A 12,298-nucleotide genomic window follows, 5' to 3' on the forward strand; every position below is an offset into this window, starting at 1 on the left:
CTGCTGGTGGCTGCTCTCCTGGCCTCAGGAGCCCGATTGTTGGTGTAGTCATCTGCCAGGGCAGCTGTAGCCGTGGATCCCTTTGGCTTCTGGTCTCGGATGAACTGGCGGAGATCCTCAGGGCAGTTCCACAAGAGTTGCTCCGTGATGAACAAGTCCAGGATCTCCGGTCCGGTGGAAAGCTGCAGGCCTTGGGTCCAGTGGTCGGCAGCTCGGGCAAGTGCCCGCCGGTGGTCAGCCCAGGAGTCCTTTGGTCCCTTCTGCAGCGTCCGGAACTTCTTGCGGTAGGACTCCGGGGTGAGGTTGTACTGTTGGATCAGGGCCCGCTTGATGGTGTCGTAGCCCTGATCCGCCTCAGCAGGCAAGTCCCCAAGGATATCCAGGGCCTTACCCCTTAAACGGGGGGTCAGGTATTTGGCCCACTGGTCCTTGTTCAGATGATGCTGCAAGCAAGTCCGTTCAAAAGCAGTCAAGAAAGAGTCCAAGTCTCCATCCTTCTCCAGCACTGGGAAGTCCTCAACACGGACCTTTGGAAGTTTGGTGTCTGGAAGGTCACGGGTGGCTGATGAGGGCCGGAGCTGAGCTAGCTGCAGCTGGTAGTTACGCTCTGCCTGGCGCTCTTCACGCGCTGCTTGCCGCTCACGCTCGGCCATGAGTTCCTTGTAGCCCTCCCGGTCTCCAGCCTGGCGTAGGGCCATAGCCATTTGAAGAAGGCTATCCGAGCCTCCCAGGCTCGGTGGAATGGCACGTGGTGATCTGCGGCCCGCTGCGGAGCCTGGTGATTCACTGTCCATTGCAGAGCGGAGGGCTGGCATCTGGCTCGTTGAGGACCCTTGGGCGAGCTGCTCCTCATCTTGTCCAGCAGTGCCCGGTTGTGCAATGTCCTCTGCAGAGCTGTTTTCTGGCGTCGAGCTCCTGGAGGACTCGTGGGCAACCTCCTCATTGCTGTCCACAGCACCGTCCTCCCTCTCTTCGGCTCCTGCCTTAGCATTGGCCAGTTGCATAGCTCTGCTCCTGGTGCCATCAGCCATTCTTGCAGACTTTTGGTCACTGACACAGAACTGACACCTGATGCCTCCACACACCTTACAGTATCTGCACTCTGACACTCTAGTGTTGAGCTAGTCTGAAGACCCCAGCAGCCACAGCTGCTGCAGGCAGTCTTTAGTGTCTGGGAGTATGGGTCTCACACTCACACACACTATTATCTCGATCCCACCGCTATGCCACCAATATGTCACAAACCACTGGGGGGTCACTCAGAAATCCCCCGCGCTGGCTACCAGTACGTCACAATCGGGGGGTAACAAGTGGGGGTCACCCCTACTTTATACCTCCCGACCGACAGACAGAGCACGTGACGCGCTCTCTAGCGCCCCTCTTATAGTCAGGCCAATTATGGAATTGCCCGACAATAAGCAAGGAGGCCGCTATACTACTTATGCCGATTATTGAAGGGCCCCCGGCGAGAGAAGGGTATATATTCCCCCGACCTCCGCGGGCGGAATATATAATATCTTCCCGAATCTCACTGGCCTCCCCACAATAATCCTTGGCACAACTCGCTGCCACCAACCGCTTCACGGTAACTATTAGCCGAACACACAGACGTGGGATTCAAGATCGAGATAACAGAACAGCCCAAGATTAATTATATAATTTAATCGCCTAAAGCACACTAGAAACTACAATATATACAATAGGGAATCTACAGAATATACATATGTCAGAGTACAGTTACAGATAAAGCATGGGTTACAAACAGATATGCAATTCAATCAGTTACCTTGTGCGTCTGGCCACAGGGGGGCGCTGTAGACCAGGTTTCTAGGATTCTTCCTCACAGGTCTTTCCCAACCAGGCCCCCGAGCAGAAGAACACTGGAAAATGGCCGAAGTAGGGTTATCAACCTGGGCAGATCCAGGTCCCCTCCTACCTTAGTGACCTCACAGGGAAGCACTGCCACTCCCCCTGCATGGATCAGAATTATCCAGCAAAGGGGATATTGGCCATAACTTTGCCTGGGAGCGTCGTAGGCGGACGCCAATGCTCTCATTGTGACAGTTATGAATTTAGCTACAGAACGAGGGGACTCATGACCTGTCTGCCAGTTCCCCATTGGCTGATATCACGCCTGGGGCATTTCCCAATGTCCTGCTCCCATAAAAAGGGGGTGCCGGCATCGTCCACATGCGGAGACACCATTTTTATGGTTGCCATATTTATCGGAAATATGGCTTGCGAGATATGAACCATTTTTTACTGGAGTCGTTCTGTCTGGCTATTTCCAGAGCCTTGCTAATTAGATAGCAGCTCCTACTACAGGGTGACGGCAGGGAGTCATCCTGTGTCCATTGTCCCAAAGCCACCTAATTTCCATATCACAGGACATGGCCATGGAGTTTGTTGCTAAACCAGTTGTGTGAAGGAAAGGGGGGTTGTGACACCAGGAGAGGGCTTCCTGACATGACTTGAATGTCATGATTTATCGTCATATCTCCGGATTTACCTCACAGAGGCGGACAGCAACAAGATGTTAGTAGAGCAATTTGTGCAGGGGATGAGATCCCCTGAAGATCGCAAACAACTCCGGCTGTGGGCCCTGGAACACCCGGATGTGGACTTTGCTGTGTTAAAGGAACGGGCCATTAAAGCACTACAGCCCCCAGCCTCAGAAGCCCTGGAGCCAGCCCCGTGGCCCATTGAGACGGCCCCCGTTGTGGTGGCCCCTGCCCTACCAACCTCTCCAACACCGACCGCCCCAAGCAGCACTATGGAGGAACTGGCAGCCCAGGTCCGTCGCATGGACGGAGACCTCGCCAAGATTCTTGCTGCACTCCAACCTTTGACCAGATCTCAGCCGTCAGCACAAATACAGCTTGCCGACAGCCCTGAGGATGTTCCCTGGATGCAGCGGAGAAGTAATAGCAACCCGCGGAGCAGACCTCCAACCTGCTACAAATGCCGTAAGCCTGGGCATTACATCCGACAGTGCCCGTTAAACGAGCAACCCCTGGGGCCCTGGGCCAACCCTCAGGAGTAGAACCCCGTGGCCCCTCGGACTGGCGGGACCGGTATATCGGGGCCCGGCCCATCATCCCCGTGGCTGTGGACGGCATCCCGGTGATGGCTCTCTTGGACACTGGATCACAGGTAACCACCATACCATACACATTGTACCAGCGGTATTGGGGGATAAACGAGCTGGCACCCCCAGACACTAGTATAACGCTAATTGCTGCCAATGGACTCCCATTGACCCAAGTGGGGTATAAACAGGTGGCTATGACAGTGGGGCAAGCTGAACTGCAACACCAGGGTATGATTGTGATCATGAATGAACCCAGTGATCATAACCTGAAGATAGTGCTAGGAACCAATGTGATGGAGCACTGTATGGGTGATGTGTTGGCCCTACTGCAGCAGCTGGCCGCCACGGCGGCGGGGAGCCGACAGAGAGCTGTGCAGCGTGAGATCCGAGCCTTGATGTACCGCCATCATGTAAACTCAACAGGAGGAGAGATTGGTGGAGTGAGAGTGATGGATGTTGCTCCGTTGCTTGTGCCCCCTAGGAGTGAGATGATGATTTGGTGTAGGGCAGCAGTAGGGCCTCAGGGGCGTGACTACCCTGCCATGATGGAGCCCATACCCTCCGAGCACTGGCCCACTGTAATGGCCGCCCGAGGGGTGGTAGACGTGAAGAAGGGGAGAGTGCCCGTGAGGGTGCTGAACTGTGGGGAGGAAGAAGTCAGGCTTCCCCGGTATGCCACCATTGCCAAGCTACTCACCCTGGATCCCCACACCATCCACGAAGCCAGTCCCTCAGTCTCCCCACCTACTACCAGCACTTCCCCGCCTCAAGGGGAGGTAAATAAGTGGCACCAACAGCTACATGTGGGCACTGATGATACCCCTACACATCACAAAGCAGGGGTATACAGGGTGGTGCGGGAGTATGAACAGGTTTTCAGCAAACATCCACTAGACTTTGGGCAGATCAAGGGGGTCCAACACCATATCCCCACCGGGGAACACCCCCCTATCAAAGAGAGGTACAGGCCTATTCCCCCTGCACATTACCAGTGTGCCAAAGATATGTTGAGGAATATGAAGGAGGCAGGGGTTATTCGGGACAGCTGTAGTCCCTGGGCCGCTCCGTTGGTACTGGTCAAGAAGAAGGATGGTACCATGCGGATGTGTGTGGACTACCGGAAGATTAATCAGATAACCCATAAAGATGCCTACCCACTGCCCCGTATTGAAGAGTCTTTGGCCGCACTGAGAACTGCAAATTACTTCTCTACCCTTGACCTCACCAGTGGGTACTGGCAAGTGGCCGTGGCTCCGGAAGACCGGGAGAAAACCGCCTTCACCACCCCGATGGGGCTTTGTGAATTCAATAGTATGCCGTTCGGGCTGTGCAATGCCCCAGGAACCTTCCAACGGCTGATGGAGTGCTGTCTGGGACACCTAAACTTCGAGACCGTCCTATTGTACTTGGATGATGTGATTGTTTACTCCCAGACGTATGAAGCCCATCTGGAGCACCTGGCCGAGGTGTTCGCGTCCCTTGCCAAATACGGGATGAAGTTGAAGCCCTCTAAGTGTCACCTGCTGAAACCCAGAGTGCAGTACCTGGGGCACGTGGTAAGTGCAGAAGGTGTCGCCCCCGACCCTGAGAAGATCACTGCCATCCAGGGCTGGCCGAGACCAACCACCGTGAGGGAAGTAAGGCAGTTTCTGGGTCTGGTGGGGTACTACCGGCGCTATATCAAAGGGTACACGAAGATGGCTGCCCCCATACAAGATCTCCTCGTGGGACAGACCAAAGGTGGTAGACCCATCGGAGCCCCACTGGTGGGGGAAGAAAAGCATGAGGAATCCTTCTGCCAGCTGAAAGCGGCCTTGACCGGAGAAGAGGTCCTAGCGTATCCTGACTATGGCTGCCCGTTCATCCTCTACACAGACGCCAGCAATGTGGGACTAGGAGCAGTCCTGTCCCAGGTCCAGGATGGGAAGGAGAAAGTGATTGCTTATGCTAGCCGGAAGCGTCGGCCAACTGAAAGGAACCCTGAGAACTACAGCTCCTTCAAGCTCGAGCTCCTGGCATTGGTATGGGCTATCACAGAGAGGTTCCGCCACTACTTGGCTGCAGCAAAATTCACCGCTTTCACGGACAACAATCCGTTGACTCACCTGGACACGGCCAAGTTGGGCGCGTTGGAGCAGCGGTGGGTGGCCCGGCTAGCCAACTATGACTTCACCATCAAGTACCGTGCTGGTCGTGTCAACATTAATGCTGATGCACTCTCCCGAATGCCCCATTTGTCAGAGGAAGGGTGCGAGGATGACGACCTCGAGGAGATCGAGTTGCCTGCATTTCACCAGCCATCAACTGAGAAGGTACAGGTACACCAACAACGGGTGGACTTGGACCCACGGCCCCGTCAAGAGTGGCAGGAAGCTCAAAACCAGGCACCGGCTGTCCACCTCGTCAAGACCCTGGTGGAACAAGGTGCTGTTGGAATGGACCCTGCCGCCCCAGCTGAAGCCCAGCGCTTATGGAAAGAACGGAAACGGCTGTATCTACATCAAGGGAAGCTGTACCGTGAGCTGATCAACCCGAAGACTCATGAGAAAATCTGCCAGTTGGTTATTCCCCAAGCTGATGTAGCTACTGTTTTGCGGGCATACCATGATGGTGCCGGGCACTTCGGGTGGAAAAAGCTGGAGATGCTGTTGAGAGAGCGGTTCTACTGGAGTGGGATGCGGGAGTCGGTAGAAGCCTGGTGCCGGGAGTGTGGTCCTTGCACGCTGAGGAGGAAGGACGAGACCAGCCAGAGGGCGCCCCTACACCCAATCATCACACATCAGCCGCTGGAACTGGTCGCCCTAGACCATGTCAAGCTCACCCCCAGCCGAAGTGGGTACGCCTACGCGTTGACCATCGTCGACCACTATTCAAGATTCATGGTGGTTGTCCCCGTCAAGGACCTAACTGGTCGAGCTGCCGCTCGAGCGTTCCAGGCTTATTTCTGCCGACCACATGGATATCCAGAAAAGGTGCTTACTGACCAAGGCCCGGCTTTTGAAGCGGAGGTGTTCCACGAGTTCTGCCAGTTGTACGGCTGTAAGAAGATCCGGACCACCCCTTACCATGCCCAGACCAACGGCATGTGTGAGAAGATGAACCACTTGGTCCTGGGACACCTCAAGACGTTACCGCTGGAAGAGCGGAACCTGTGGCCGGAAAAGCTACCCGACTTGGTCGATATGTACAACAATATCCCGTCCAGCTCAACAAAGTGCACCCCAGCATATCTGATGAGGGCTCGCCCCGGCCGCCTGCCGGTGGACCTGGAAATGGGATTGGAAGCCCCAGAAGCACTCCCTTCGACAGCTGAATGGGAAACTCGGCGTAGAGCACAATACCGGCAGATTCAAGAATATGTCGAGAAGAACTTAAGTCGGAGTCGGGAACTGCAGGAGCAGCGCTTTAATCAAAAGGCGTCTGCTGGCCCTTTTCAGCCCGGAGATGTCGTACTGAAGCGGAAGAGGAGAACCCACAAGCTGGATGATCAATGGGAACAGAACCCGTACGTCATACAGCCCACAGGATGGTAAGACGGGAAGGCCTACCAAATCGGCCGTGATCAAGGAGGCACTTTGGCCACAGTTTCCCGGGACCATCTGAAAAGGTGCCCACCAGCCTTAAGAGCGGCGGCAGAAGTACCGGTTCCCCTACCAGCGGATAAGGCAAAAGAGGTGATCCACACTGCGATGGGAGACTTCCCAGCAGACTGGCCTACACAGAACGGTGCGGTGATTCTTCCAGTGATACTGTTCCCACAACCTGTGGATGAAGAAGTGGTGGAAGTGGCCAACCGTGAGCCAGAACCAGTGCCAGTGCCCAGGGATGAATCTGTGCCCAGCTCCCCTATGCCTCCGCCTGTCCCACACGATAGCCGGGAGGAGGAACCGATTGTTCCCTCTGCCCCACTGCCTAGCCACACTGACACCGGACCCCGGAGGTCCACCCGTCCCAAACTAGGTAGACCCCCACTTAGGTACAGGGAGACCGTCCTTTAAAAAAAAGGGGGGGGGAAAAGGTGTTTGTCTGAGTTGTGTTTGAAAGTTTAAAAATGAAAATGATAAGCAAAAATGGAACCGAAGCTTCACCTGTTTCTACCGTGATTGTGAGAAAACCGGCCGTTGCCGGCACCGTTGTCCCCGTGGGGACCGTTTAAAAAGTTTTGCATGGAGGACTTTTCATGGACAAGCCCGTGAACTTGCAGGGCAACCACAAACGTTAGTGGCATGTAAATAAGTTGTTTTACCGTTACCGTTTCCGCAATTGCCGCCTCCGGAGAGGCAGGTTGGCGGGAGGGCTCTCAGCAGAGCAGGCTGGGGCCCAGCCACCACAGGAACCGGTGGCTACCCTCTGGAGGGGAAGGACAGATCCCGCTCGGGTGACTTGGTGCAGGACTTGGGTAAAGGGGTGCTGCCTGGGTTTTAGGGGCAGCATCAGGGCCAGGTTGCTTGGGTGGGAGAGAGCGGAGACCGTAACCGTAAACCGTTTGCAACGTTTAAGTACTGAACCTCCCGATGTGGGATGATGTCATAAATTGTTATGTTACCGTTTTACCTTTTTATATATTTTTCAGAAAATAATACCGGTGTTGGACGGGCAGCCCGCGGACGGTCTGCATTTTGCTAAGGGGGAATGTGACGCCCTGGGCAAGCCAGGGGTCACAGGTCATCACACCACCACACCCTACACCCCAGTTAGGAACACCAAGGCTACCAAAATCCTTGTTGCCTTCCTCCAGGGGCTGATGTTCACACCAGGGGGTGGGCCAGGCGGTTGGCTCCGCCCACCGAGGAGTTCACAGCCCTGGAGGCGGGAGAACCAGGCAGAACAGTTAGGGAAGTGAAGGAAGAAGGAAGTAGTAGTGGAGCTAAAGAGAAAAGCTGAAGTGACAGAAAAGTGAGAGTAGTAAAGCCTGAAGTTGGTCCGGGTGTGTGCCCCGGACAGTGACAGCAAGGTCAGCAGACGGCGGTGATAGTCTGCAGGGGGACTGCTCGGAGGTTGCTGGAAGGACCGCGGATGGGTGGTGGCTCGGCAGTCTGGAGCAGTATACGAAGAACAGTCAGCACCAGGGCAGGGGCCTTTCGGATCCCGGCAAGGCTAGGAGTCGCCGTAATTTGCCAAATCCGTCAGTGAAGGGGACGTCTGTCTCCTAACAACCAAGTCCCGATTGAAGGTGTGTCGCCCTGGGCAAGCCAGGGGACACAGATAACAACACCACTACACCCCACACTCCAGGTAGGCACACCTGCTAACCAGAAACCCTTGTTGCCTTCCTCCAAGAGTTTGTTGATGCACACCAGGGGGTGGGCCAGGCGGTTGGCTCCGCCCACCAAGGAGCTCACAACTCTGGAGGCAGGAAGTTACCAGGCAGATAGCCCCGGGCAGGGGAAGAGTGAAGTCCAGTGAAGGGCTAGAGTAAACAACAGAGAAGTGAAAGTGAAGGAAGGGAAAGTGAAAAAGGAGGAAAGCAAGAAGTGGTGACAGCGCAGAGGGAGTGCAAAGCCTGAGAGCCCAGCTGTGTGTAGGGCTAGAACAGCAAGGTCAGCGACGGCGGTGACTGTCCGGAGGGGGGACCGTTTGGAAGTTCCTGGAAGGACCCCGTTGGCTGTGTGCCCGGTGGTCTGGAGCAGTGTTCCGAAGGACAGTCAGCACCAGGGCAGGGGCCTCTCGGACCCCGGCAAGGCTAGGAGTCGCCCAATTTGCCGAATCCGTCAGTGAAGGGGACGTAGATCCCCCAGCAACCAAGTCCCGATTGACGGCAACAGCCCGACCATTACCGGGGAGACACCGCCACCGCCAAGGCACCAGTTTCCCCAGGGCCAGCGCCTGCGGGCAAAGTGTAGAGCTCCTCCGGCCCAGATTGCAGTCGGGGAGCGGGTAACCGGAGGGAATCCACCGCTACCATCAGTCAAACAGGTGCAAGGAAGAGAGACGTCACCGTCACCTACCGGGAGTGCAGGTGCAACCGTCTGTGGGACCGTCCTACCAGCCGTTGGTTTACCGTACAAACTGTGTCCGTGTCTCAGGCTGAGTGAGTACCACAGTGCCGCAAGGCACAGCGCTGCCCCCGCGTCCCTGCGCCCTCCAGGCCCTACACTTCACATCTCTTCACCGGGCCCCGGGATCACCAACCCCTACCCACGGAGGGGCAACACAACACCTGGCTGCTCCCATCACCATCCCCGGGACCCCCACACCGAGCAGCGGTGGTGCCATCACCACAACCGTGGGTGGCGTCACGAACTATAATCCCAACAAACACCCCCCCTTTCACTCACGGGCGAGGAGTGTCGCTCGAGACACCCCGGGATCCGGCCCGCAGCTCGAGCCACCAGGAGCAACTGCCGGACCCGAGCAGAAGGGGTGAGCGCGGTGTGCTGACACCCTCCTCCCCGCCCGCGACAACTTGGCGTCACGAACAGGATCTTACCGCTTTGCCGTCAGGTAGAGGTGCGCCTTGTTACCGCCGGAGGTATCCGGCAGAAAAATTTCAGAAGCCGCCATCTTTGGCGCGAAAAGTTCCCGCTCGAGCGTCTTCTCGAGCAGTAGAGGCGCGAAGGCCAAAACCCCGCCCCGAGAGAGGAGGGGCCGGAAAGAGCTAAGGGGGACGCGATGGCGGCTGGCGGCATGTAGTCGCCGCTATAAAAGCAGGGACGCCAGGACCTTGCCAGAAAACCGTTCCTGGAAGCAAACAGCAAAGACACCATGTGGATGCCGTCCCGAAACACCGTGGCCCCCGCACCGGGAACCGCAGCGTGGGTGGAGATCCGGACCGCGCAGCTCCATCTAAGGCTGCAGGTCAAAATGCAGCTCCTCCTGGAGGAGTGGGAGACCGACATGGCGGACGTTTTGGCAGCCGTGCGGAGACGCGAGGAGGAAGCGGAGGAAGGGAGGGTGAGTGACCCACGCCCCTATGTCCCGGAGGGACCGGTCGCTGCGGCTGAGGGACCCGGTCCAAGCCCTCTCCCCCCGTTGCCTTCCTCGCCACCCGTCTCGGAGGCCGTGACCCCGCCACTAGGCCCGCTGCCACCGCAACCGGTAGCGATACCCAGCCCGTCCGCCCCAGCGGACCGACCTGTAGCCGGAGCCCGAAGCAAACCGGAGGCATTGCCATGGAAGGCCCCGAAGATTGCGCCAGAGACAGTCCCCGAGCAGTTTCCCGAGCCGGAGCCGGTGACCCGCTCCGAGCCGAAGGCCCAACTGCGGAAAGCCCCTGTGCCCATCCCCCGCACCTCGGCTGAGGTGGCGCCGGGTTGTCGCTGCAAGGCAGCGCCCAAGGCCATGACACCGCGGGATACGCTGCCCACCTTCCTGACAGTGGGTAACGTGCTGGATGTCCCGCGGGGCTCAACCCGTGCGCCGGAGCCATACTGGGACAGGGAGCCGACCAAGCTGGGCCTGGAGATCGCGGAGAGGGAGCGGAGGAAAGCTGAGCTGGTAGCCCGAGCCATCCGGGAAAAGGAGAACTTGCGGCAAGCGACCTTCAGTGTCCGGGGCCCGTTCTACGAGGGGCAGGTGAGGCGGTTTGATATCCGCCGGGGCTACGGGTTCATATACGAACCGGGCCTGGAGGCCGAGGTGTTTGTAGCCCGGCGGGATGTGCATGCTCACCTGCCCGAAGAGCATCCTGGCCGCAATCTTATCCCGGGAGACATGGTGCGGTACACTCGGCACTGCGGAGAGAGGGGGTGGTTTGCCCTGGATGTAAAGCTGAGGGGCAGCCCGGAGAGCAAGATGAGCTCTGCACCCCCTCCCTCGGATGAAGCAGCAGCAGGACCGGAGTAGGGCAATGGAGGCCTGCAGCACCGTCCCCGTAGGGACCAGCACTTTGTTTGTTTGAAAGTTTGTTTGAAAAAGTTAAAAGTTTGTTTGAAAAATGGAAAAACACTGATTGAACCGAGTTTTCACCTGATTCACCGTGTGATTAGCAACCGGCAGGAGCCGGCACCGTTGTCCCCGTGGGGACCGTTTAAAGTTTAAAAATGCATGGGAACTATCCATGGACAAGCCCGTGAACTCTGCAGGGCAACCACAAACGTTAGTGGCTTGTAAATATGTTGGGTACCGTTACCGTTTCCGCAATGCCGCCTCCGGAGAGGCAGGTTGGAGGGAGGGCCCTGAGCAGAGCAGGCCAGGGCCCAGCCACCAAAGGAACCGGTGGCCACCCTCTGGAGGGAAGGACAGATCCCGCTCGGGTGACTTGTGCTGGACTGTGGGTCAAGGGGTGCTGCCTGGGTTTTAGGGGCAGCATCAGGGCCAGGTTGCTTGGGTGGGAGAGAGCGGAAACCGTGACCGTACACCGTTGAAACGTTAAAAGTAAAATGTGCCTCCCGTCTTGGGAAGAGTTGATTAAAAATGTATGCATGTTCTTTAACCCTGTTATCCCCTTTTTACAGAAAAATAAAACCGGTGTAGGACGGCAGCCCGCGGACGGTCTGCATTTTGCTAAGGGGGAATGTGTCGCCCTGGGCAAGCCAGGGGACACAGATAACAACACCACTACACCCCACACTCCAGGTAGGCACACCTGCTAACCAGAAACCCTTGTTGCCTTCCTCCAAGAGTTTGTTGATGCACACCAGGGGGTGGGCCAGGCAGTTGGCTCCGCCCACCAAGGAGCTCACAACTCTGGAGGCAGGAAGTTACCAGGCAGATAGCCCCGGGCAGGGGAAGAGTGAAGTCCAGTGAAGGGCTAGAGTAAACAACAGAGAAGTGAAAGTGAAGGAAGGGAAAGTGAAAAAGGAGGAAAGCAAGAAGTGGTGACAGCGCAGAGGGAGTGCAAAGCCTGAGAGCCCAGCTGTGTGTAGGGCTAGAACAGCAAGGTCAGCGACGGCGGTGACTGTCCGGAGGGGGGACCGTTTGGAAGTTCCTGGAAGGACCCCGTTGGCTGTGTGCCCGGTGGTCTGGAGCAGTGTTCCGAAGGACAGTCAGCACCAGGGCAGGGGCCTCTCGGACCCCGGCAAGGCTAGGAGTCGCCCAATTTGCCGAATCCGTCAGTGAAGGGGACGTAGATCCCCCAGCAACCAAGTCCCGATTGACGGCAACAGCCCGACCATTACCGGGGAGACACCGCCACCGCCAAGGCACCAGTTTCCCCAGGGCCAGCGCCTGCGGGCAAAGTGTAGAGCTCCTCCGGCCCAGATTGCAGTCGGGGAGCGGGTAACCGGAGGGAATCCACCGCTACCATCAGTCAAACAGGTGCAAGGA

The sequence above is a fragment of the Anomaloglossus baeobatrachus genome, chromosome 4 (assembly GCF_048569485.1).
Source record: "Anomaloglossus baeobatrachus isolate aAnoBae1 chromosome 4, aAnoBae1.hap1, whole genome shotgun sequence".
NCBI classification, from domain to species: Eukaryota; Metazoa; Chordata; class Amphibia; order Anura; family Aromobatidae; genus Anomaloglossus; species Anomaloglossus baeobatrachus.